The 25,706-nt window shown below is 38.4% G+C and overlaps 1 long non-coding RNA gene across 1 annotated transcript; it reads left to right on the top strand.

Annotated features, from left to right (window-relative positions):
* Positions 1-653: 653 nt before the first annotated feature.
* Positions 654-23,893, top strand: LOC108358659 (uncharacterized). The gene is made up of 3 exons (XR_001846810.1): positions 654-4,154; positions 18,845-18,849; positions 23,883-23,893. It is a non-coding gene; the product is annotated as an uncharacterized LOC108358659 (long non-coding RNA).
* Positions 23,894-25,706: the final 1,813 nt, after the last annotated feature.

Genomic DNA, 25,706 nt, shown 5'->3' with positions numbered 1-25,706 from the left:
TTCTGCTGTCATTATTGATGTTATAGCTAACGACATTGTTGACTATAGAAAATCTCTTATCCAAGGCCGAATACAGCCTGATCTGTGCATCGAAGGCGTTCTTAACAGCGCTTAGTTTAGGTTGGGTATAGTGGTTGCACAAATACTTAGGCCACTCAGCGCTGTTGTGATACCATTTGTGCCCTTGTGATGGAACCTTTGTATTTTCTTAACGAAGCGAATTCCACAGAGTCGAGATTGGCCGAACGCCCGGGGAAATAACTACATAAACTAAACTGTTTTTTCTGAGGCGGGATGGTTGCAGACGAAGCTCCAGACACCCTCCATCTCTTTTTTTTGTCGCTGCAGCTAAGATATATGTAAATCGTTTGCGGCATTCCCATTAAGCACTGATAATGGGACGAACCATCAAAATTAGGGTCTTAAATATCTTTTCGTTGATACTTGGTCTTATTCTGCTTAGTAACCAAATGGGTTGCTCCCATTTCCCATCTGACGTTTGCCAATTCAATGAATGCTAACCTGATTCCTTGTATTTCATGGAGGTAGAGGAAAGACTGCATCTCCCGTAGGGCTAACTCGACGTAGGTTGCTTCCCATTCTTGCGAGCTCGACTACTGTTGCACTCAAGGAATCTAATAGCAGCTTGGCCACGGGGTCAAAGCTTAAGGTTCAAAGAGAACTCTCAAGCTTTGAGTCATCCATAGACCCATATCCTGCTCTGTATGGTTTCTACATTCGCTTCCCCCCACATCGCTTACATTCATTCCAAAACGGAATCTTTTTCTTACAGTTTACTATTAATAAATATGCACATATGCATAAAAATAAACCAAGAAGGCAGCAAAACTAAATCGTAAACAATGTGTAGGAATGTGAAAAATATTTCTAGGAAGCTAAAAATATCAGTAAACATAAAAGAATTTGAAAAAAAAAAACAAATCAAGACACTTATCGGTTGTCATTCAGCAGCTGTAGTAACCGCCACACGGCTGGTGCGCAAACATAAACGTTTTGCTATGCAAGCAAGCGAGCGCATAGTTGAGCGGACAAGTTAGCAATGCGAGCAGTAGTGATGTGCTTAATTGTCGGTACTCAATACTCGATACCCAAAAATATTTCGGTACCCAATACTTCCTTTTCGGTACTCGATACCTTTACATTAAACTTTCGCCATTATACATATTTCAAGTTTAGAAAAAAATCATTTCATTGCTATTTTATATGATATCGGCAAAAAACTTCGACTCGGGCAACAGTAAAATATTTGGGGTATTCGCACGTACCTGGTTATCAGGTTTTCTGGGTTAAAATTAGTATTTTGTTGTAGTAAATTGAGTAAAAATATGTCCATATAACCAGGTCCTGATAACCAGGCAAGTGTGAATACCCCAATTATCCAGGGTTTAGGAAAAATGGTTTGACGGATGAAGAGAAGCCTCTCCGGCCTACGAATATAATAGAGGTCAACACACCGAAGCCAGGTACTCGGTAATTTAGTGCTTGTAAAATAATGTTACACAAACAAAATGTATGGAGAAAAATTACCGATGACCAAGATCGGTGTGAAGATCACTACTATCGTCCGATTAATATAGAACAAAAATGCTACAAACAAGTAAGAGTTGATCTGCATTATGGCGACGAACCGATATACATATTAAAACATTTTTCATTTCAATCAATATTGAAAGCTCCTTTGGCCCCTACAATCGGCTTTTGATAAACGAGTCTCCCCTGAACCGCTTTTTCCATATTTTTGACCTTTCGGTACCAAGTATCGGAAGTATTGGACTCGCCACATCACTAGCGAGCAGCTACAGAGCGCCATGAAGTCGAGCATTGCAGCAGCACCCCCGCCTGCCTGCCAGACGATGCCCGAACTTTCCCCACCGACATGGTTCAAGGCGAACTTCAATGAAACTGGCTTTGTGAGATAACTATGTAGAGGTGATGGCGCTGTCACTGTCGCTGGCGCTAGCGTATTGGGCGCACCTACATACAACATAAATACATAAATATCAACATCATACATCAGCAACAAAAATGAACAAACTAGCACGCAGACGGACAGCCAGACACGCAGATAGTTTTGTACAAAGTGGTAATTGCTGCAACAACCAAAGCAATAACTAAAGTCAACAACAATAAAAACGACTGCTACATACATAGCACAGACAAACAACAACGCGTATTGGCAGTCATGAAGCTGTTGGCCATCAGTCTGCAGACCTGGTCTGGTGTCTGCAGACGAAAGCCTGATCCAGCAGCAAAAACACAATAGACAGAAAAAATGTGTTGCTGTTTTTATTATTGTTGTTGCCGCATTTGTCGCACGTGTAATTCATGTAATTGTAGGAGCTGTTGCTGCTGCTGCGGCTATTGATTGCAACACAGCCAGACAGATTTTTATGATTGAAACATAAAATCGTGGTATTCTTCGCATGCGTGGATGTTGCAGATGACAACAACAACAACAACAACAACCACACCCAAAAACAGCAACAACAATCATAAACTCAACAACAACTCACTTAACTTGCCACGAATGCATTTAGGCATTCAATGGCATGTGGCATGTTTGTATTTACATTTTAGCTGTGCGTTTGTTTGCCTCCTACTCTCGCTTTTGAAGTGCTGCTGCTTTAGGTATGTACGTTACCCGAGAAGTAACCAATATGTTGCCAGCCAGGCAGCATGCGTAGCCTGTGGTTGCCTTGGACAGCTACAAATTTACATTACGCGTATGTATGTATGTTATACACATACATATGTATTGCGTGTGTGTGGCTTTATGTTTACACTAATCCGCCACAGCCACTTAAGTGTTGCTTCCATCACTTCTGTGTAGCTCCTTTTTTCTATCTCTTTTGCTGTTTGAAAACATCTTATACGACTTGCTATAGCTTCTCAAAGATTCAATATCTCTGTGTACATATGATTTCAGCAACACCTTAAGTAGACACAACAATTTGGCAGTGAATAATAGCACAAAAACAAAAATGTAGAAAAAAATGCCTCAACATCGATTGCTTTGTACGTAGTCCATTTGTAGCTGATGCGTGAAGCCATCGCCGACATAAGCTTTCAAACTTTTGGGAAGCCCAGCAAGAATTTGAAATGAAGTGGAAATGGATAATAGCAAAAGTATGGTAATCGATTTAAAAAATTGCAAAAAACAAAACACACAGCACGCTAAAGATGTTAAGCGCCAATGCTACGGCAAAAACATAGCACTTTTTAGTGCAAAAAAAAAAGGAGAGAGCACACCTAACGAGTAGAGTGGCGAGACAGTAACTCGGCCGTGTGTTGGTTACGTATAAACAGTGTGGGGAGTAGCCGACCGAGTCATCGGCCGAGCAAACTGAAGAGGTGGCCGCTAGAAACTATACATATGTGCTTTTTTTTTTTTTGCTATTCAGGCAGGTTCTGTAATTCACTTCCGAGTGAATTTCAACCCCATTCAATTTGAATTCAAAGTGACTTTTGTATTATGTATGGTAAAAGCTGGTCGAAAATCTGTTTAAAACTTAGTCTTCCCCGATCCATTTTAATCAATCACTGCATTAAAACTGAACTGATTGCCAAGTAGCAAATAACGTAAAAGCACCTTCCCGTCCACACAATCGACCACTCTATTCCTTACGTGTGTTCAAGGCATAAATGATGATAGTATCGAAAGTCAATCATTACAAGGGGGTTGTATGCCAGACAATGAATGCGTTGCTAGTTAGGACGTATTCATACTCAGCTGAAACTAATTAGCTGACTGTATCGTTTTTAGAACCTTCTTTTGTTTTGGTTTTCCAAAGCTTCCGGAGTTATGCTCCCAGTGGAACGGTAAAATGAAACCGCTATGGAAACAAATTTTAAAAAAATATTGGTTTTAAAAGAAAGAGGACGGAGAAAGCGTTCATACAGATTTAGAGTTGAGCTTATTTAAAAAATTTAAATAAAAAACTTGCAAGTTAAACGAAGTATTACAGTAAGGGTCTCGAACGAAAAATATTTGCAAACAACTTTAATACAGAAACAATTTTAACAGAGTTGCCATTTTTTAAGTAATATACATTTATTTAATGCTATATTCTTTTACCTTTGGATAGGTTGTCTGACAAAGCTAATATTGGCTAGTTTGTCTGAGAGTACTGAGAGTTAAGATAGTTTGACACAGACAGATTGACGGCTATCGACCAGTTGAGATGAAGTAGCACTGGGCCATCAATGTTCGAATTTTTACTATGCGATTTCTGTCACATTTCAGTAGATTTTTAAATGAGCACCACCAACAGAGTATCAAAAAAGCAACAAGCTGGTAATTATTTGATTTGTAAGAAAAACTCTTTAACTTTTTAAAACGAAAAAAATTAGTTGCCTTAAGAAAATGCTTTAAAATATTATTTGATAGTGCCCGCCTCAGTAAACTTTTTTTATTATTCAGCTTCTTTTCTCCCTTTTTCTGTTGAAATTTTTTGTTGTCTAACTTAGCGCTTCAGTAATTTTGTGTTCCTCAGTCTATTTTTAGTGTCTACCACACACTTGCCGCTTGCTGCTTCCCTTCCCATTTTCTATGCTTTTGCTCCCTCTTTCAACGCATTGTATGCTGTTTATTTTTTATGAATAATGAGCCAACGAAAATTTCCGGCAACCACAATTTCTTATGACGCAGCAATCAACAAGCCGAAAATTCCATTGCGCTGCTATGACTCCCCTAAGTGGATTGACACAGAAGTGAAGGCAAAATGAAAATGATGTGAAAAGAGCAAATGAAAATCTATACCATGAAGTAACACTTGTATAGAATGGTTTCATATAAAAACATGGCGTTGATACTGGATAATAATCTTTCCGAAGTGTTTTGATAATCTGGACTAAATAGTACTTAACTAATAAATACCGATTACTTCATATTAGGCATGTTTTCTATCGAAAATTGTTGTTAAAATTTGGAAAAGCCAAGTACATATGGATGTATATAAAGTGAGACTTGGATAACGTCTACCAAGACCTATAGGAAATATTTGTCTAAATACAGCCGGTAGCACATTTGTCTATTTACAGGCCTAAACGCCTCGAAATAGTACTTACATAAGTATGTATGTACATTTCTCATAAGCGCAATGTCACACTGGCAAAGTATTTTCAACAATGGCAGCCTAATTTTCGGAGTGTATCAGTTCTTCCAACAGCACTCCCGCTTCCATTCACCGATTCCACTTTGCACCCCAATTTCTTTTGACCGAACTCTCAACCTCTCAAATGCTTGCTTGCCTTGCCGTATCTCTAAAATTGTTTTGTGATTTGTATTGCTTTATAATTTTTTGTTTAACTTTACTTGTTGACACTGCTTCCGTGGATGTTTGTGCTGACTTTCGTCGTTCCCCAGTGATTTTCTTCGAATATTAATGAAGTTATTTGCTTTTTTTTTGTTTTGAGCTATGCGAGCGTCCAAGACCAAGAAAGCGTCCGCTATTGTGAAAGCAGATATTTTATGGAAGTGATTTTTGTAGTTGTGCTTATGTTTTATTCCCATTATTCGTTGTTGCTTTTGAGTATAGCAAATTGACAGTTTAATTTAACTCATTTTTGAAGTGGTGCTTAAGCAGATTGACATGTGAGTTAATGTAAACAAAAAACCATAACAAACAAAAAATAAAGCCCTACAAAATTTTGTAATGTAAAAAACAAAAAAATTCAACGCTCTAACATTTTGTAATGAAATGAGAAAAACGCAAAAAAAAAATAAGCAAACGTACACTTATTAAAAACAACTAAAATAGACACAAGTTCAGCCGTTGAGCTGTGATAGGTACATATGTAGATGTCAAAAGAAATACTTTTTTTAAACCAATTGCTTAATATTTTTTTTAGTTTGCAGGTTTTTTCACTTATTTACTTTTTTGTGATTTCTCAGTCCTTTATATGAAATTTGTTTATACTTTTTATATACCTTTATCTTATTTTAACTTTTTTATATTTTTATTTCTTAGATTTTTATATTTTTTTGCATTTTTTTTTGTAAAATTTTAAAGTTTTTAAACTTTTTATTATTATTTTCGTTTAATTCACTTCTGTTGCTTAATTTTTTTTTGTATTTATTTACTTTTATTAATTTAAAAAATTGAAACTTTTTCTATCTATTTTACTTTTTTCTTTTGTTTTATTTATTTATTTTAGTTGCTTACTTTTAACATTTTTGTTAAATTGATTTTTAATTTTATTTTAATATTTTTACCTAGCTTTCAAGATTTCACAATTTATTTATTTATATTTAACATACATATGTACAAATATACTTAATTTTCTACCCGACTTCACAAAAAGGGGAATGTTATCAGTTCGCCGGAATATTATTATTTTTTTCTTAGGTATGTATGTTACCTCATAACTTTGGACCACGTTAACCGATTTCGATAATTCATCGATTTTTCATCGGAAAGGTGGTACCTCAAGGGTGGTCCCATACGAATTTTGTTTAGATCCGATAATTGGATCGTGAAGAAATAAACGATAATCTTAAATTTTTATATGAGAATTGAAGTCGGTTTTGTTTTTTTTGCTTAAAAGTTACTTGTATGTAGTTTTATTTTATGTATTTTTTCTTTTATGTATTTCTAACCTTTTTAATACATACATATCTATAAATTTTCCCCTCCATATGTGCATAGATAAGTATGTACGTATATATGTATTCTCTTCGCAAGCCGCCGCCGCCGCCGCCACCACCAGCAACGCCCAACCCACCTGACGTGAACGCACGCCCACAAGCCCACTGACTCATTAACTGAATAATTTAGCCACCCACTGATGAGTGTTTTAATTGAAAAGTGCATAATATTGCACTAATGTGTTGTGTGTTTCTGTAGTTGTTGGTATTTTTGCAATTTCAAGTAAACATTTTTGCGTTGTGTGCATATCTGCCTTTTGCATTACCTTGTAATGACTCACACACGACGCTGAGCGGCAACATTGTTACAAAGCAGCCAAAAGTAAAAAAAAAATAGCAAAATATTGTCTACGGCTCAAATTTGCAGCAGCATTTCGTGCGGTGAACGGCAGCGAGTTGGGCAGATGTGCAGTGATTAGAGAGGCAAGATTAAAAAGAAAATGCTTTTCTCAGTCGGCTTTGATTTTTCTCTTTTTTTTTCTTCTAGTCTTTTCATCAGCCATTCAAGTGGGCCGGCAGTGATTGGTTCTATTCATTGCAGCCACTAGGCTGCAGCCTCAAATTCCAAATCTGTCTCAAGAATTTTGTCATCACATCAGCTGTTGGCGCTGTAAACAGCAGGGACGCAGTATTGCGGCGAGATCAAAGTTGCCCTATCTCATTTATAAAAGTTTGGATTTTAAGGGGCTACACGCAAGTAGCCCAACTTTTGTGTCTTTGGTGGAAAGGTTCTTAAAGCCCGAATAAATATACAGCAGATATTCGAGGGCTTCAACAGCGAACCCAACGAAGCTTCAGTTCACTATTTAGTCGAGAGTGTTTTTCCTTTGCTCAAGATTTCTATAAATTTCTCGCCTCTTCGGTAAACTTCTTAGAACACTATCGAGTTCTAGAACATGCTCAGTGAATGTCTCAATGTATACCTGTTTGATGTTTCTAATGCATGTCCGCTGGAAAAGTACTCCGTTCTAAGCATTGAGATCTTCCACAACTGAAATTGTGGACTTATAGAGGTAATCTGTGAATATCTGAAAACGTATTTTCTCGCTTGAGTAAAGTCAGCGATCTCCACACCGGGACGTCTGTTATTTCAGTGATAAGTTGACTTCATGCCCCATGAAAAAGTTTGGAACGGAATAGACATCCTAGGTGCTAAGTTTGGTGGTTTACTTCTTAATCATATACATCTTTTATATGAGGTCCACGATATCAGTCGACCAGTAAATCTTCGTATTTCGTTGTCGTTCTGTCTATCGATATGTCTAACAGAAGTTTAGACAAAAAAAGCCACTTCAAGTTTCAACAGACCAGATTTTTCTTTGAAATCATACTCTCCATCCCCTTCATCATTCTGATTACTCTTTGTACGGATTGACTTTACGAGCAGACATCGAAACAAACTCCCCTTTCTATTTGCTTTCTTGGCTCATTTGCCTTCTTTGTCCACCTGAATGGGTTACGATACGAAGATTCTCCTTTCGAATCGTAATATTTTGTTCCTATCGAGATAGACGTCGCACTCGGAACAGCAATGGGCAGGGGTTATTCGTCGTTAGTTCTGATAGCTTTAACAGTCAGTACTGGGAATCTCTGTACGTTGCCAGGCGGTATTTTGTCTTCAGTCCATTCATCGTTGGACACAAATCTTTTTCTAAGGTAGATGGACTGACAATTCCAGTAACGGCTCTTAAGAGCTCAGTTCAGAAGGCTTTGAAGCTATTTACAAGCTCAGATATGGTTTCCCAAAAAATTCTCATATTTATCTCCAGACATTCGCTTTTCTCCGATAACTCTTAATAACAAAGGTTTCTCAAAGTGAATAGTTCCGCTTTAAATTCGGCATGAGACTAGTCTTTCTTGACATCTGAGGTCGAATAAATGCCATCGGCTCTCCTTATTCACTTCAGAAGTAATTCTCTTTTTATTCTCAGGCAGACAACAAAACCGAACAGTAACTAATCTCAACTAGAAAAAATATAACCACTGGCCTTGTTCACGCGTAACCCATTTTGGTGGTAATTCTCTTGCGAACACTTCAGCCGATTTCCTCTATTTAATGTTCATTTATGTTATACACGCCAATATCTCACTCCGACTATATTATTTATTGACTCACTCATTCAACCAGTCATTCACTCACCGATTCAATCAATCTTTAATACACTTTTCAAATGATTCAGTGTTTTTAGTACAACTAAACATCGACTTTTTTTCTCGAAATTAATTTTCGCTTTTGTTTTGCTTAACTGGCTTTTATGAATTTATTTGATTGGCAATCGATTTGTTTACGCTTTTAGTTTTGCGCATTTTCATTTCATCTGAATTATAGATTTTACTGTCTGTCTGTCTGTCTGCATACTACATATGCACATTACATACATATATTTGTGCCAGTGAATATGATTTGTTTATCTGTTTACAAAAAATTTTTAGTTGTGCTATTTGAAATGGCGAAATTATTGCGGAAGAATTAGCGCGTCACGCTATTGATGGAAAGCTTCCGGTGAGATTGAGGTTAGGTTTTTTTCTTTGTAAAGTAAGAGCGGTAAATGGTAGGGAGGGCATGAATAGGAGGAATTAAGTGTTTTAGACAATAATTTATGAATAAATAAAAAAAACTAGGCTGCAAGTACTAGGTGATTGACTTTGATTAAATTGGAACTGTTAACAGAACAAATATTTTAGTTGGGATGACCCGGAAAATCTAATTTTCGATACATCTGAGGTAAATTAAGATAACTACTACATTTTGAGTCCATTATATAGAGCTTACAATGGCCAACTCTACCCAACTCCGTTCGGCATTTCCCTCCTCAAGCTCTGAAGTCTTTTAGATTCGGGTAAGAAGTCCCTAGCCCTAGTCTAGGCGGTGAGATCTCTAAATATCAAAGTGATAGAAGTGCGCATAAAAATACTATACAGAGTATAGAGGTAACCCACTTACTCTTAACAGTACTTGGTCTGAAATGAGTAGTCTTAGAAGATTTAGTCAGCGAGTATTTGTGCTTCGACTGACTAGGTTTAGAATTCCAGCCCCTTTTATTGATATGACAAGGCATTTAAGGAAGAAAGGCCTGGAGTTTCAACTGTGATCTCAAAGGAGTTTCATTGCCATTCCGTAAAGAACATATAATGAACTATTAAGAATATTTTTAAAACTTGTAATTTATTTGTAGCGCAGTTAAGACTTATTCGGCCCAGTTTATTAGTAACGGTTGGCAATCTTGGGCCTTCAGCATGATATGGTTGTAGGCAGATCAGTATTAAGGACCTGCGATGATTTTATCTACGAAATCTTAATGTAACGGTTGATAAACGAACGGATGAGCCTCCGTCAAATCAAAGTATCACAGATCAGTGAGCTCGCAAGGCAGGAATCATTCATGCAGATTCCGGATTGAACTTGAAATGCGCGTGCATTTAAATACATGTGTACATATTTCTTATTTTCAGAAACTCTCAAGATAGGGAATTGCGCAAAAGGGAATGCAGCAAGGTACTCTAATGACAAACAACAGAATAAGCAAACAAGTGACCAGCAAATGACGTACATACACAAAAATTGCAGGACGCGTCAAAAAGGACATTCTCATGCAAGAACGCAAACAAAAACAAAGCTAATGCGCTTATATCCCGCTCTATCTCTCCATTCAGGCTATAGCAGGTAAAACAAAGCAAACACTGGCTGCGCTAAATACAGAAATCAGCATAACTAATGCAGCAACTGACGGGAATTCGAGTAGGGAAGCATGTACGTACATACGTACTAAATGTCCTTACAGCTGTCGCCTTCAAGTGGCTTTTTGACGTAACTCAGGACGAAGACCAACAAGACGAGCGAACGGGCAAAGGGGCGAATGCAAAGCGCAAGAGTAAGAAAATTAAAAGCCAACTGCGTAGTTAACAAACAGCAGCGACGCAACAATGAAAACATAAGCCAACAAGGACGAAAAGTAAGACGTAATAAAGAGAGGCAACTTCTAGGTGAGTTGGCAAAGTGTGTGAGTTTGCTTTTAGAACAGAAGAGCGGAGACAGCAGGCAAAGAACCAAGGACAAAGGAAACTTGAAAGCTTAATGCGACGCATGTTTGTTAGCGGCGCAAATACGTGAATATGTATGTGTGTTTCTACAGCAGCGCGGTGGTGGTTGAATGCGTAGCAAACGGCGCAATAACAACAGCAATAATGGGAGCCATAATAATAAGTAGGGATTGAGCGCTAAGAAAATTGTTTGTGTTTGTAGTGCGGCTGGTTGTTGCTTCACGCGTTGACTGCTGTTTTTGTTGTTGTTTTTATTAAAAATAATTCTATGGCTTCATTACCTAACTGTTTTTATATTGCTTTGTTATTAGGCCGCTGCTGTTCGGCGCTGCTTTCGATTATCCTTTTTCGAGCAAGGCGACACAATTCGAAAACATGCACTGCTGTTCTTAGGCGTAGTTTGTTTTTTCTTTGTTGTGTTTCCAAATCCAAACAACTACTTATGGGCGGCTCGTACCACACTCAGCACTCAGATGTTGCTGTTTCTGCTACTGCCACTGGCGCTATTATTGTTGCTTTTTTAAATTTTTTTTTGTCCTCAAGCATCTCCTCTTTGCCTTTGTCTTTGAGGTCGGCGAAGCAAGACGGCTGCTACATTAAATTGTTTTTCTCTGTTGTTGTTTTTCATTGTTGTTATTGCACATTCGCGCTGACATTGAACACCCGGCGCAGCTGGCAAATTTAACACACAAAAACAAAATTTCAGCAGTGGAATAAGAAAAACAATCAACAGTACGTGAAGCGGGCAGGGAGATAGAAGAGCAGGAGCGCAGCAGAGGGAGCGAGCGCGAAGGATGAAAGGAAAAAGGTTCAACTCACAGCGCTCAGCTATGGCAATCAAGATGTTGTTGGCAACAAGGAGGATCAGTTTACACACTAGGTATTACGGAAGTAGCGGTAGTGAATGGATCAACAGTTGCAATGAGAAAAATGCATGTTTTTTCATTAATTATTTCGTTAAAAATAGATTTTGGGATTTTTTTCAGTTTTCGAAAATATGTACATATGTATGTGTGTATATACAATATTTATGAGTAAAACTGTTTAATAGCTTGTCATTTTTGATATTTGAATACATTTAAATGTATAATTATTGCAAAAATTATAAATTTACAATTAGGTTTTTGGACTTTTTATAAAATTTAATTAAAACGTGTTTTATTGTTTGCTTTTTAACCGACTTCAAAAAAGGAGGAGGTTATCAATTCATTGGAATATGTTTTCTTTTATGTACGCTTGTTACCTCATAACTTTGTACGACGTTAACCGATCTTTTTAAGGAAGTGGTTCTCACTAATTTAGTTTAGATCCGATCATTGGATCATGAAAAAAATTAACAGTACTCTTAAATTTTTATACTTATGAGAATTGAAGTGGTTTTTTTTTTTTGCTTAAAAATTACTTTTTTCTATTCGATTTCCTATTTTGCTATATAGGCTGACTTCCACAACGTCAATTGCTTTGTATACGTACAAAGANTCAGAAACAAAGTTGATGCTTCGTTTGTTATTGGTTAGCATTGGTGTTTTAAATATGGAAAATTCAGAAAAATTGTTCATTGCTATGTTGAATATTTAAAATATGCAATGTATATGGTTGCAATGTGTCGCAACTCTGCATATACAAACAGTTTGAATACCGCAGTATAACAGTTTCCAAACATTGTATTGATACGTTTTGGAAGTCAGCCATACTCGTACTTTATAGCGTCTCTCTACCCTTTTGTGGACTATGGTTATAGACGAACTCCCTTCCCCACTGAACAGCCAAGAATTTGAAACGGAAGGCTACGCGGATGATCTGATAATCTGCATAAGAGGGCTGCATGACGAAACTATCAGCAACCACGAAGGAGAAAGTTATCTATGATTAAACTTACTTTGAGCGGCACAGAAATAGAATTTTCCAGTGAGGCAAACCATCTGGGGTTAACTCTTGATAAAACACTTAAGTGGAATGCTCACTTTGATGCTTTCATCAACAATGCGTTGAAAGCTTTATTTCCCTGTTAACGACTTTCTGGTAAAACATGGGGCCTTACTCCCAAAATGACCTATTGGTCATTTAATACAGTCGTAAAGCCCATAGTAACCAATGGATCCTCAGCCTGGTGGGCTAAGGCTATACAAGGAGCTGCAAGCATAAAACCAAGTAAATTGCACCGATTGATTTGCTTTGACATAACAGAGGCGATGATGACCTGCCCTGTTGATGCACTCAATGCCTTGGTTAGAATACCTGCTTTTCCTATTTTAATAGAAAAGAAGGCGACTACCTGGCGGTCCAGAGAATCCTAAACACCTCCGATCTGGAAGTCGGAAATATGACCGGGCCGCATGAAGGTCCTACTGAAATTCACTGACTCCAAATTGAAAATGCGCGATGCAATAGTTCCAAAAAAGTAATTTCTACGAAATTTTAGGTACACATTGCATATCGAACTTTCTGGAATGTATGAGTTATACACCAAACCTAATGGGGAGGTTTGGTACACAGATGGATTAAAACCGGGTAATGTTAAAACTGGGGCTGGCATATTTGGGCCGAACTTCACAGAAGAGGCACAACTTCGAAATTTATGAATCTGCGTTCTATTGGACAGTCAGGCAGCCCTTATCCAAAAGTGTTAAAACTTTTTAAGCTATTACTACAAAATCTTAAAATTGCATTCAACTTCTTAAGCAAAAGCAAAGAGTCGCCTGTCTTCTTTTTCGCGAATAGCGCTGGAGAGGCAATTGTCTTAGCTTAGCAAGGCAATGGACAAAATAAGTGTGATATTATTTTGTGAACACCAGCCATTTAACTTTCTCAACATTAGTTAAATTATTTAAAACAAAATTGTGATATTTTTGGTGACCAAATATGTCAAACCTGTTGTTAAACCAATAATAGTGCTAATTTTTTTTTAAAGTTATTTCGTTAATAAATTTCTCGCTGCCATTTCCTTTTCCATCCATTCGTATGTAGTTTCAACAGGTTTTGCAACAACTTTTAAGGCCATTCCATTTTTGTTTGTTTCTGTTTTACTTTTAAATTTCATGTTACTCTAACTGAAATAGTTTTGTGCCGCGTTATTTAACATTTTTTGTATCTTCTTCGATGGTGTTTTCTTTGAACTGCATTGCTGTGTTATTCAATATTTGAAACCGTATTTTATGCTCATTTGATGCGCTATTTCTTATGATTACCGCAAACATTTTCACAACTTTAAAATTTTGTTGGTAATAAATTTTTGAAGTACAAAAAAATGTATGGATGCATTCAGAGACTCAAATTTGTCTTCAATCTCTGTAACAATTTGGTAGAAAATAATGCAAGTATTTTTGTTATTGTGTTTATTTGTCCAATTCGAGCGCGGTTTTATACTTTTAAATTTTTCAAATTGCAAGAAAAAAACTTGGTTTAAGAAAAATTGTATTTACTTTTCGAAAACACTTCAAATAAATTTTTGTTAAAAATAAGTTTCAGCAATTAAATGTTTTTCGTAAATCGTGACTCTTTTATAAATGTTTTTTTTTTGGGAATAATATTTTTTACAAAGTTATACTTTCAATGCCAAGTTTAGGAATGAACGAACAAGTTATGAAGAAAAATTATTAGTTTTTTTTTTAATTTTGCAATTACTTACTTTTTAGTGTTTATTTTTTGGCAAACATGTTCAAAAATTTCATTAAAAAATTCAAAATTTTGTATAATCTTTCTTATTAAAAAAAAGTATAATTATCAAAATTTTTTGATTTATCTCAATTGTGCATTTTTCTTATTTTGTATTTATAATGTTTTTTCTTTCCGACTACATATTTTTTAATAGCTCAATTATTTCCTTAATTATAGTTATTTTATTTCCTTTAATCTATTTTTGTTCGACATCAGCGCAAGGCGCCTCTTTGCTTTCAATTTTGTAAACAATTTTATATATATTTTTTTAATCTAGTAGCCGCGACCTTCGTTCCAATTTATCACAGCAAGCAAACACCAAAAAAAAAATCGAATAAAAAGGCAAAATATTTGCTAATTCACACATTTGGCAGCGAATTAGTCGAGTAAACGAAGGCAACAACAACAAGGCAACAAGTGTTGGGGGGAAAATTTTCACCGGTTTTAATTTTTTGTGCTCTTTCACTGTGATTTTTATTTATTCAGCATCTATGTATTTCGTATTATTGCACTGATTATTTATGTAGAACACCTTTATTTATTTTGTTTTCCTTTCTTGTCTACTTAGCGTAGACAAAACAAATTTTTATAATTTTTTTTAATTGGATTTTTTTTACTAATTTTTGGCACTAAATTCCGAAAATATAGGACATTTTTCGCAAACTTTTAGACATGTTTTTTAGAAGAAAAAATTGTCCAATTATTTTTTTTTTTTAATTTGTAGTTTTATATCTATATAAATATTTTTCAACTTTTTTATTTTTTTTTTAAATTATTTAATTTCTCTATTTTATTTGAGTTCTCTTGTATTTGCAAAATTGTTGTACATCTTTCACGTATTTTTCAATACTTTTCTTCACTTTTTCTACTCTACATGCTTTCTAAATACATATTCACAAGCTGCATACTCTCCCAATTCGAACAAATATGCAGAGCTCTATATTAAAATGTTATCTGCAGTTTGACAAATTCTCGCGTCGCCACAATAAAAAAAAAACACAGAATCACTTAGAAAAATTTTAAAATTAAGGGCGCGCGCGTTCCACAGTCCAATACCACCGGACGACAGTCCAACCAAGAAAAAGAGGCGACAAAAAATCAACAAAGCTCGATATGATTCTTATTTACATTTCATGCGCACGTTTCGAGCGAAAACAAAACGCGAGCTGCGTGCACAAAAAAAAAAAATAATAATAATAATAAACCAGCAGCGACGAGTTACGCGCCGCGTTGCCGCCCACCGCACACCACATAGCCGCCCAACCATGCCAGCCAACGCGCTAGCATAGGAACGACCGACAACCGGCTATTTTACAATAAATTGTTGTTGCCTTTTTTGGTTTCCAACACGTCATTCGTGTGATTATTTTTTTCATTGTTTTTATTTTCTTTTGCGCCAGAGCAGCACCGGTTAGCGCGTTGAAGCGGTGTGGAACGGCGGCTACGGTAGGTGCCAGCGGCCGCAATTGTGCACCCGCGCGCGCACAGTGGCGACGAAGAGCCCATAAAACGTTCACGCTTTGCATAGATTGTGGAAAAGCGCGACGGTGACGACGACTACTGAAATCACACCGACGACGAAGATAGAGAATCGCGTTTCTGTGCGAATTGTATCCTAAGTTATTTACTACGCGCGCGGTAAGTTGCCGGCGCTACCGTTCGGCTGTCCGTTTTCGTCGGCACTGGTGGGCGTTTATGTGTGTGTGTGCCTTACTGCACTGTTAACTAATACTTGTTTTCTTGCTTACGTACGTTTCGCTTAGCGTTCCGCGTGTGACACGTTTAGTTCGACAGGTAGAGCAATACTGAGGTAGCTAACGAAATGACTGTGGAACTATAAGGAAAGTGAGATATCGAGCGCCAGAGAGAGTGTGTTGGACTCGAGAAGAGCGGCCGGGCCACATTCGAGAAAAAACGCAGCGAGAAGAGCAAACACTTGCGCTCGCCTCAGAAGACAGCGCGCGCGGCAAAGCAACGAACAAACAGCAGGCCCACCCCAATTTCAATTGTCGTCACCGATTGCTTGCCGTCTGCCTTCCTTTCTGCTGCTTATCTTTCGCGCTGAGTACGTGCGATCGGGTACTTGGGTATCGGAAAGGTATCCAACTACATAAGGAGTAAACAGAAAGTTCTTGCACTTCTGCGAACAGCAAGTGCTGGTGAGCCGGTAGTGCAGCCGAGCAATCAGCTGACTCTCACGCTCTCGCCATGTAAACTCTCATACTCTCATCGCTCGCTGACTCTACTCATTCCACATGCGAGACCGACTATCCACTAGCGGCATGACACCTTCATCGACTTTTTGCAAATGTTGTGCAAAAAATTTTCCACTCGTTTTCACGTTTCTTTGCTTGATAGGCCGTCAACCATCGTCGTTGTGTTGCACTGTGCCTTCGTGCATCATCTTGTGGTACGCGGCTACAGCTAAATACAATTTTCGCTACTCAGTTTGAGTTAGATGTTGTTGTTGCACTTTCTTGTGTTTGCAGCCGACTATGTATTTATGACAGTTTTCCACTCACATTCCGCCTCTACGGTGTGGAAGTAGTTGGCGAAGAAGAATAAGCAGCTGGTGGATGTGGAAGCCAGCAAATTCAAGTGTGCATTCTACGTCATTTCGAGAACATTCTTTGATACTTTTGGGTGGATTAAATTGGCTTAAATGGGATAGTTGAGTGGCTTTTAGTTAAATTTTGATAGTGTTTTGTTGAAAATAGAAGTGTTTTTCAGTTTGTTCGTGGAATTTCGGCAAGTTGTGTTCATTTTTAAGCAGTGCTGTGCCGTACGAGATGGAAATAAATTCATAAAAGAATGGCTATTTTTAAACTGATTTTACCATGGTACTTTGGAGGCTAGAAACCCGAAGTAAGGTCGATGATCCTCCATGTGCAGCAGAAATGTCTGGCGTTTAATAGAAAGCTTGCGTAAGGTCTCTACTCGGGGTCCTAAGGCCGTGTACACTTAAGCGATATCGAGCCTTTTCGACTTAAGGACAATGCTCGGGGTCCTAATGTAAGATTTCTATTAGACGCCCACACATATTTGCAGCATTCGGGGAAACCAGTGTTTACAACTTAAATTATTCTTATAGACCTCCCATTGTAAGTCTCTTATTACACATTTCTGCAACACGTGGTAGATCCAGCCCTTTATAGCTAAAGGTGCATTTCGAAAGGCCAATAGTTACTGGAAAATAAAGCTATGGCTTCCGAAAAGTCACAAAGGACCAGAGTTCGGCAAAGGTTTGTATGCCCAATAGCCTGTCGAAAACTATTATCTTAAGTTAAGCCACATGTAGAAAGCTTCCATGGAACGGATCTTGACTTCATCGACTTTAGTTAATTTTTTTGACGTATCGGTAAAATTTTTATAAACGATATTCAGCCTTTCGCCGTTGGTGAAAGCAGACCAATGTACAATAGTAACAGGAATAAGAACGCCGCGAAAGATGGACTACACAGCTAGAAAAACTGACCGTCTCCACCATATTAACCAAACGTTGCAGTTCGAACAGCTTTCCACAGAATATCTGCTGGCAATTCTAGTTTAAAGAGAGGTATCCAAATAAAATTGGATCTTCAGACCCCACAGACCGTGTTGCTATGTTTGAAAGACGCTCTACTAGCCACTGCAAGCAAGTAAATATGTGGTGATCAGACTTTTATCGTACCGAGATTTTCATTTGCGAATCTCGATTCTAATTTTGAAGTTAACGTTAAATAGATTGCGGTAGCTGGCAAATTACTGACCCTTTCAAAACCGAACTTGTCTTGTCACGAGGAAAACAAAAATTGCTGAATTCCAAAGCTTGAAAGGACTGGCCTGAATATTTCCTGCGAGGCAAAATACTAAGGTATTATCTTTGACTTTAAAATTACCTGAAGGCGAAACGTAGAGGAAAGAGCAAAGAAGGGCTCACAGTCTTACGATAGATGATCTGATGGAAAGCACTAGAAAATAATTGGATTAGTGCAGCGACTCGCAAGCCTCGGTATATCAGACGCCGTGAGCAGCACATCACAAGAATGACTGAACATGATATTTTACTTGAATCCACCACAAGTCTTCGTAACAGGTACAGTCACAAGAGGGGCCCTTAAACTAGGGGAATCAAAATTGTAGAAGGTGACTAATTACGGGCACGCAGCGGTATTGAATGTAATTAATAGCGGACGACGTAACGGAATCCAGGCTACTTAGATGTTCAAATTGATAACCTCACGTCAACCTGGGATTTTAGGTGTAGGATTACCATACATTTTCTAACGAGATAAGATTGGGAAGGCGGTCTACTGTCGGCAAATTATGCTGTTTCCATCTACACCGATGGCTCAATCATGGAAAAAAGGAGTCGGATCAGATCTTTACTCTAAGGACCTGCATATATGGCAATCATATCGCCTGCCTGATAACTGCAGTGTCTTTCAGGCATATTTTTTGCATAGAGAAGGCGGAAACGCTTCTGGAAACACGGAATAGTAGTAGTAGTAGTTCTGTCAGGGAACGTTACTAGCCGGCATTGAGAACGTAAGGTTCCTAGATAGTACAGTTCAACGCAGTTCGGAAGTGTGTGTTGCGTTGCTGGTTTCACTGAGTCACATCAAAACCTCCATGGCTCCAGTTTAGACAAAGGTTACGAGGCGACAGATCGGCACAAAGTTCCTTGGTATGAGACACCTATCCTATGACTAGACGCCTATGTATTCCCACTGATCTGTCAATCCTGAAGCAGTCATTTATCTGTGAGTCATACAACCGCTAACATACATATGTATATAAGTACCTGTGGAATTAAGACTAATAAGTACAACGTAGTAAATTCTCAACTGTCATGTGCCCACCACACCAAACATACATACCAGTTGATAAGAGGCCTGAAGTGCTACTAAATCCCAATCATGCTCCTCGCTGTCTAACGCATGTTATTTTTACGATTAATTATTGTAGTTTGCTTATTGGCACTGATAAGGGGGAATTTTTTTTGTAGTAAAAAAGAAAACTACATATACATAAGCCCTTCAAGACCACGGAAAAACCTTCAACGGGTCATTGGTAGGCAAAACCATAAAAGTATAAAAATATTTCGGCATAATTGTGCTCTTTTTTGAATAGTTATTCGCGTTCAATGACCGGCCGACCTCGCTTTCTCCCAGCACAGCTCTCATCTACAAAAAAAAAAAATTAAAAAACACTAACAAAACAGCAACTTTCGAACTAACGAGGAAAAATGTGGCGCACGAGTGCAAATGCGCGATTGATAAAGAAAAACGTATGTACATACATGCGTGCAAATGTGTGCTTGTGCGACGACAAACTTCCTTCTTTGACTGGTGTGAAGGCCGAAATGGGAGCGCGAAAAAAAACTAAAGCAAACGCTATCAATTGCGACTAACAGAGGCAGGGAGTGGGAGACCTTCAAAAACAGCGCGTTGTTTTTTCGCTGAAACTATTCTTTTTGCTATTTTTGTACTTTGTCGGTTTTGTTTATTTTGCGAATTAGCAAAAAGTGGTACGAAAAAAAAGAGATTAGCAATAATAATAATTTTTTCTATGTTGGCATAAAGTTTTATATGGCTTGTTTACGCAGCGTAGGCGCAGCGGAAGGTTAGTTCAATTTTGTTCACTAAAAAGCGAATGCGAATTCGTTGAACTCGTTTTTGAAGGCTAACGGTTGTTTAGTTAAATAAATAAGGCGCAGCATGAAAATGTATAAAAGGTCAGGCTTGATTTGATTAGACTGACTGCTCTTGTCAAGAGCTGACATGAGCGTTGAAAGAGATTTTTCCAAATGTCCAGAGAATCCCCCCGCTGTTAGCAGCTGCTCAGGGTCGCTATGTTGTACACCGCTAAGTTCCAGGAACCAGTATAGATGGACGTTTACAATTTGGAGAAACAATTTTAGAAGAACACCATGCCTTGGAAGATAATCCAGCAAAGCTATCCTAACTTGTCAGTCAATAAAGTTAGTCAGTTCATCACAAGAATCCTCCAAGATTACGCATTACATCTGAAGGCAGCTCATGCTGGATCTCCTTTCAAGAGAATGGCCCTTTTAAGACTCCTATATACTTGGGGAATGGCACATTGCAGTTTACTACTCCGAGACCTCCTACGAAGCAACAAAGATCCCTTTGGTCCAATCATGATTTACAATGAAAAATTAAAGAACTGGAAGCAAAACAAAGTTAATCCGGTTCTTCAAAGTCTAGACTGTCTCTTCCCGAGCTGAAGTTTCAACGATTACCATGTTCTTCGATATTTAGGTCGGTAGAGATGCCTATGCCATAGATGCCATAGACTCAGCTTTCGACATTTGTAACACATATGATACAAGTTGTCAGAATGTATCTGNTCTATTTGTTAGTTACAAGTAGCAAAAATCTCCGATAAAATCGATGCACCATTTTCAAGAAATATGAAATTTAACTATGGTGGATTACATATGTAGACCGCGCGACTACTGCAGGGTTAAAGATGCTGCAAGAACGAAAGTGCGAATAAATGGATTACGATTTCGTATAATTGCCCTTGATTTTGTACAAACAGCCATCGTAATGGATTGAACAGTTCTCAGTCTTATTTACAGAGTATTTAGTCCCGCGAAATATGTCAGCAGTATTTTGATAGAAAACAGACTTTCAAAACTGCAGAGGTCAGAGTGAGTCGACCGGGGTTTTCTTCTCTGCTCAAGTTGCCTGTAAACTGCAACAGAAACTTTTATGGACTAGACTAGGACTACTTGTTTAGATTTCTGCACGTAAAACCATTCTTTTTGGAAGTTACATATTTTCTCAGTTTGAACGACCGAGTGGAAAAGAACTTCACTTCAGTTGGAGCGTCTAATCAGCGACAGTAGGGTGAAAGCAGAACTGACCTAAGAGCTCTATTGAACTTGTACACCATTGATTTCGTTTTTCCAAAGATCGAAAAAGCGCCACGGATGGTTCAAGTTGGATCTAAATTAGTCTTTTTATTGGCTAACTTCTGAATTATCCATAAGTAGACAACTCTGTGAATTTTAAGTCTGCAGATAATTACTTTCTGATTAACTGGAAGCCTGCCCATCTTAGATCGCTATACGTAGGTGAGTTGTTTACTGTCTCTCCAACACTGTCAGTTCGGATGAAGAACTCGACATGGAATATGATAAGACTCAGCCAGTGGGAGATCCAGTACTTTACAGGATCTACACGATCTATCGTTGCTCAGGAAGTACCAATTCGTCCTACAACTTTAAGTTCCACAGAGTGTGATATGAGGATTCCTCCACCAGACCAAAAAAAGTTTTTTAAAAAACTATTGTCCGACGGATTAAAAAGTTTCATGCAACCAATATGGTTGGAGTTTAGCTTTGTGTATCTGCTTAGGTATCCCGTAAGAGGAATTTCCTCTTGTCTAGGTTCTAGAAGTCATTAAGACTTTCCGCGAAGCTTTTATCTCTGGTATTATCATTCCTTTTAACCTCAGAACTCTTCCTTTATCCAGCTTTTTCTGCAGTTATTCATATCTGACGTCGTTAGAACTAAAATTTTGCGAAAAGGTTTGACCAGAAGGTTGAAGTTGAGTTTTTTGTCCAGAGCCATCTTTAGATCCTCTGGTCTCTATCAAGCATAAGCATCACAAATCGAACTATGATTCAAGATCTAAACAATAAAATCAATAAATGCCTTGTGCTAGGGTACAAAAATAAAATCTCGAAGTTGTTTATGAAAAAAATTCCACCAGCAACAACACTAAAAATATGAACTAGAAAAACATACATACACAAAAAAATATCCAAGTATGAATATACCATGCAGCGGTAGGCAGTGTCGAGTCAAATCGGCGAGTGCTATAACGGCAGCAACGGCAACTATAACGGCAATAGAATCGAGCGAAAATAAACAACGAACAAATAAAAACAACAAACAGTCAAATATGTAGCGTGCCAACAACTAAAAACACAACTAATGTGGCGGTGATATACTTGCAAATCGCGTTTATTGTTGTTGCTGCATACATACACCAAGTATGATAGAGTCAAAGTCCACAACAAGGCAACAAAAAACAACTGCAGCAACTGACCAACCGTGAGACATGTGCTACGAACAGACGGCGCGCAGCGGTGTTACGACGAAGAGACGCGTGAGCCGAATCGACAGACGAAATGAAAATTTACGTATTCGGCAGTGGTTTGCAAACAAAAACCAGAGAGGTGAAATAAATTCGCAAGCAACGAAAATGCGCAAGCGATGGCAACACTGAATGCCTGACCAGTTGGCTGCGAAGCAAATGTCAACAGAATCCACAAGAGATTGACTTAATAGAGAGTGTTGAACGCGAGTGGCCGCGAAGGAGGTTGTGGAACAAGCAGCCATACAAATTGGCTGGGAGAGTGAGCGCGAGATCTAATATGTACAATATATGTACATAGCTCGCTGAGAGCGTGAGTGAGGTACTCCGTGGGACTGCAGAAAAGTCTCGTGAGTCGACGGCAACACGATGACGACAACGATGTTATTTACCTTCGCCAACTCAACCGCCCTAGCGTTTAGTTACCACCAAAGTAGGCGCTCGTGTGACGCAAACGATTCGGCACGAAGCGGCAGCGGGCGTTTGATTGGCCAACGAAGAGGGCTGGTGTGCGCCTCGTGTGCGATTCGACGGCGAGTGTGTGTAGTCAAAAGATAGAGTGACTAGCAAAAAGAGTGTGAAGCAGTTGAGCTGTTGAGCGCCCCTTACGCTGCCAATTGCTTGCAGTATCTTTTATTTCTTTTTTTCTGCGTAAACTGCAAATGATTTATTGTCCAAAGCGGCGCCGTCTTCAAAGCATTTCGTTGTGCACCGCAAGGCAAGGCGAAGCAAACAAAATGCAAATATTATATGTAGAGTGGAAGATTAAGAAAACAAACCTGTGCCAATAGTGCGCGCGTAGCAATAACGAACGCTTCGGCTATTAAACTTGAAATTCTGTCGCGGTGTGATTTTTCTTTTTTTGAAGATTTTTTTTTCATAATGCAAAGCAATCAAATGAAATGTGTATCGTAATATTTTATAATTTATGACAACGCCAGCGTTTAAGCTTATGAATGATATTTTGTTTGCTGTGTAGTTTTACTCGGCGGTTTCTTTTTATTTAAATGCACTGTGGGCGACAAGTGTGTGGCGCGGATACTTTGACATAGAAATTCTAACGCATTATTCGCTTGTTAAATCAGCTAGCAAATATAGCTGATTAGCCGTAAATAATTAGTTCTGGAAATGATTTGCCAACGAATTGGCACTAGGGGCGCAAAACAATTCAACTCTGTCTCTTCTTCTATACAAATGTCAACAAAAAATATCAAAGCGTACAAAAGTCATTAGCGAGCAGCGAATTCGCGCCGCCAGTCACACACACTCGCACCAACACATCGCCGTCGCGCTCTTTCTGCTGCCGTCAAACTCATTAGCATTTCGCACTTTATCGGTACGCATCATTAGAAGTCGTGTTGCGGGCACACACAACCAGTCAGTCGGTCAGCAGCAATCGCAGCAGCAATGTTACGAGCACATACCACCAACGAGTGCTGGCCACAGTCATCTTTCGCAACACGTTTAAACAGGTCATGAGGCAATTCGATTAGTAACGCCATTGGCTGGCGCTACCGGATTTGTGGCGTTCGAGGCGGATATTGAATGTAGTTACTAAGTACATATGTACGCTAAATACAAATTGAAGCAACAGGCTGCAGCTTAGTGGCGGATATACAAAAAGAGGTATGTATGTTGTAAATAATCTACAATGTATCACTTATATACTTGGGTATCTACATATGTGTGTTCTATCCTATTTATGCAGCGTAAACTGTAATGACAACCAGCAGACGTCAAATGCTGGAATTAATGATGTCAAATGTGAAACGTGAAGCTGTTGTCCACACAGATGAAGGAGGGTATGTTCAACGCATCGTTGATTTACCATAGTCTGCTGTTGTGACATGTGAAATATTAAAAAATTAACCAAGTGTGTCAAAATGTAAGAATTATCGGCAAGTCATGACCACCGGATGCATTCAATAATTAGTTACATACATACAAGCGCAACGAGGTGAATAGAGAGCTTAACTTATCAAGGCTTGGAGGAAAACATTGAAGGAGAGAGTGTTTTTAGATAATAGAAATAAAAAGAAAAAAATTAAACGATATTTAAATATGGTGAGTACGATAAGTAGAGATTTTCAGAGAGGTTTTCGGAGGTAAAAAATTGCTATGCTTATGTAGTGAGGTTCGCTTCAATTACATAACTCGTCAAACGGCCGGATTATTTGGGAAACTAGGGCGAGGCCACTGTAGTTGAGTGATTAAAGGTTCATACTGTTACTCCGTAGGAAGAAGTCTCGATCTCTGCTCAAAGCAACATACCGAAAAAATTATAAAACAAGTCTTTTTCTACACCATCGCCCCTCGAAAGGCAATGCCAAACCTCCGAGTGTATTTCTGTCTCGACAAAGCTTCTCATAAAATCAATTTGCCGTTCGGAGATTGCGTAAAACTGTAGGCCCCTCTATTTGTGTAGCACCATCAAACTCGCAACGCAAATTGGAATACAAGCTTGGTCAAACACTTAGCAACAGTGTAAGCGCCAAATATTAAAATTTTTTTGGACGAACATGTTCGAGCGAGACCGGTTAGTTGGTAAGAATCTCGCATACAATTTATGCCATTTGCTCTTCCACCGAAAAATGCTGCCGTTTCAATGCCCTCTACGCACAATTAGGAAGATGGAAATGAAAAGGCAACATTTTTTGTAAATATAAGCATGCAAATCGCCAGTGCTATTCAAAAAATCTGTAACAGACTCTGAATATCTATAAAAAGAACTCGCCATCGGCGATAGTAGGTAAGTAAAACACTTATATGTGAGGGAAACAGCTGGAATTTGTATGCGCTGTGATCTGGCGAAAATGAGGTAAGGGTCGTGATAGTAGCGCACGGTGGCCCGATATTGATGCGAATTGGATCAGCGAGGCATCTTAGGGGTACAGTCCGTTGGCTTTAACTGCAAAGGTAGCCGATGGACAAGTAGAAGGTGTTGGAGTATGCACTACCGGTGGGAACTGTCGAAGAGGGTTCAGGACATTCTACAACTTGCCTCAAATTGTAGATGTAAGCCATTAACGCTGCGTTTACTGACAAGTTACAGGAGCTAATAGAGTGAACAAAAATTGTAGTCATGGTCTTGGTGGTGGCACTCACACTCAGCTGATATCTGACTTACTCAATCGTATCGAACAAAGACAAGCACGGGACATGAAGAGTACGTCAACAGTCTAAATGCGATAAAAGTATGGTAATGATATTATTGTAACTACCTTAGCTC

The sequence above is a fragment of the Rhagoletis zephyria genome, unplaced genomic scaffold (assembly GCF_001687245.7).
Source record: "Rhagoletis zephyria isolate East Lansing unplaced genomic scaffold, Rhagoletis_zephyria_1.1 Rzeph_scaffold_00280, whole genome shotgun sequence".
Classification (NCBI taxonomy): Eukaryota; Metazoa; Arthropoda; class Insecta; order Diptera; family Tephritidae; genus Rhagoletis; species Rhagoletis zephyria.
This window is presented reverse-complemented; position numbering and strand designations above follow the sequence as displayed.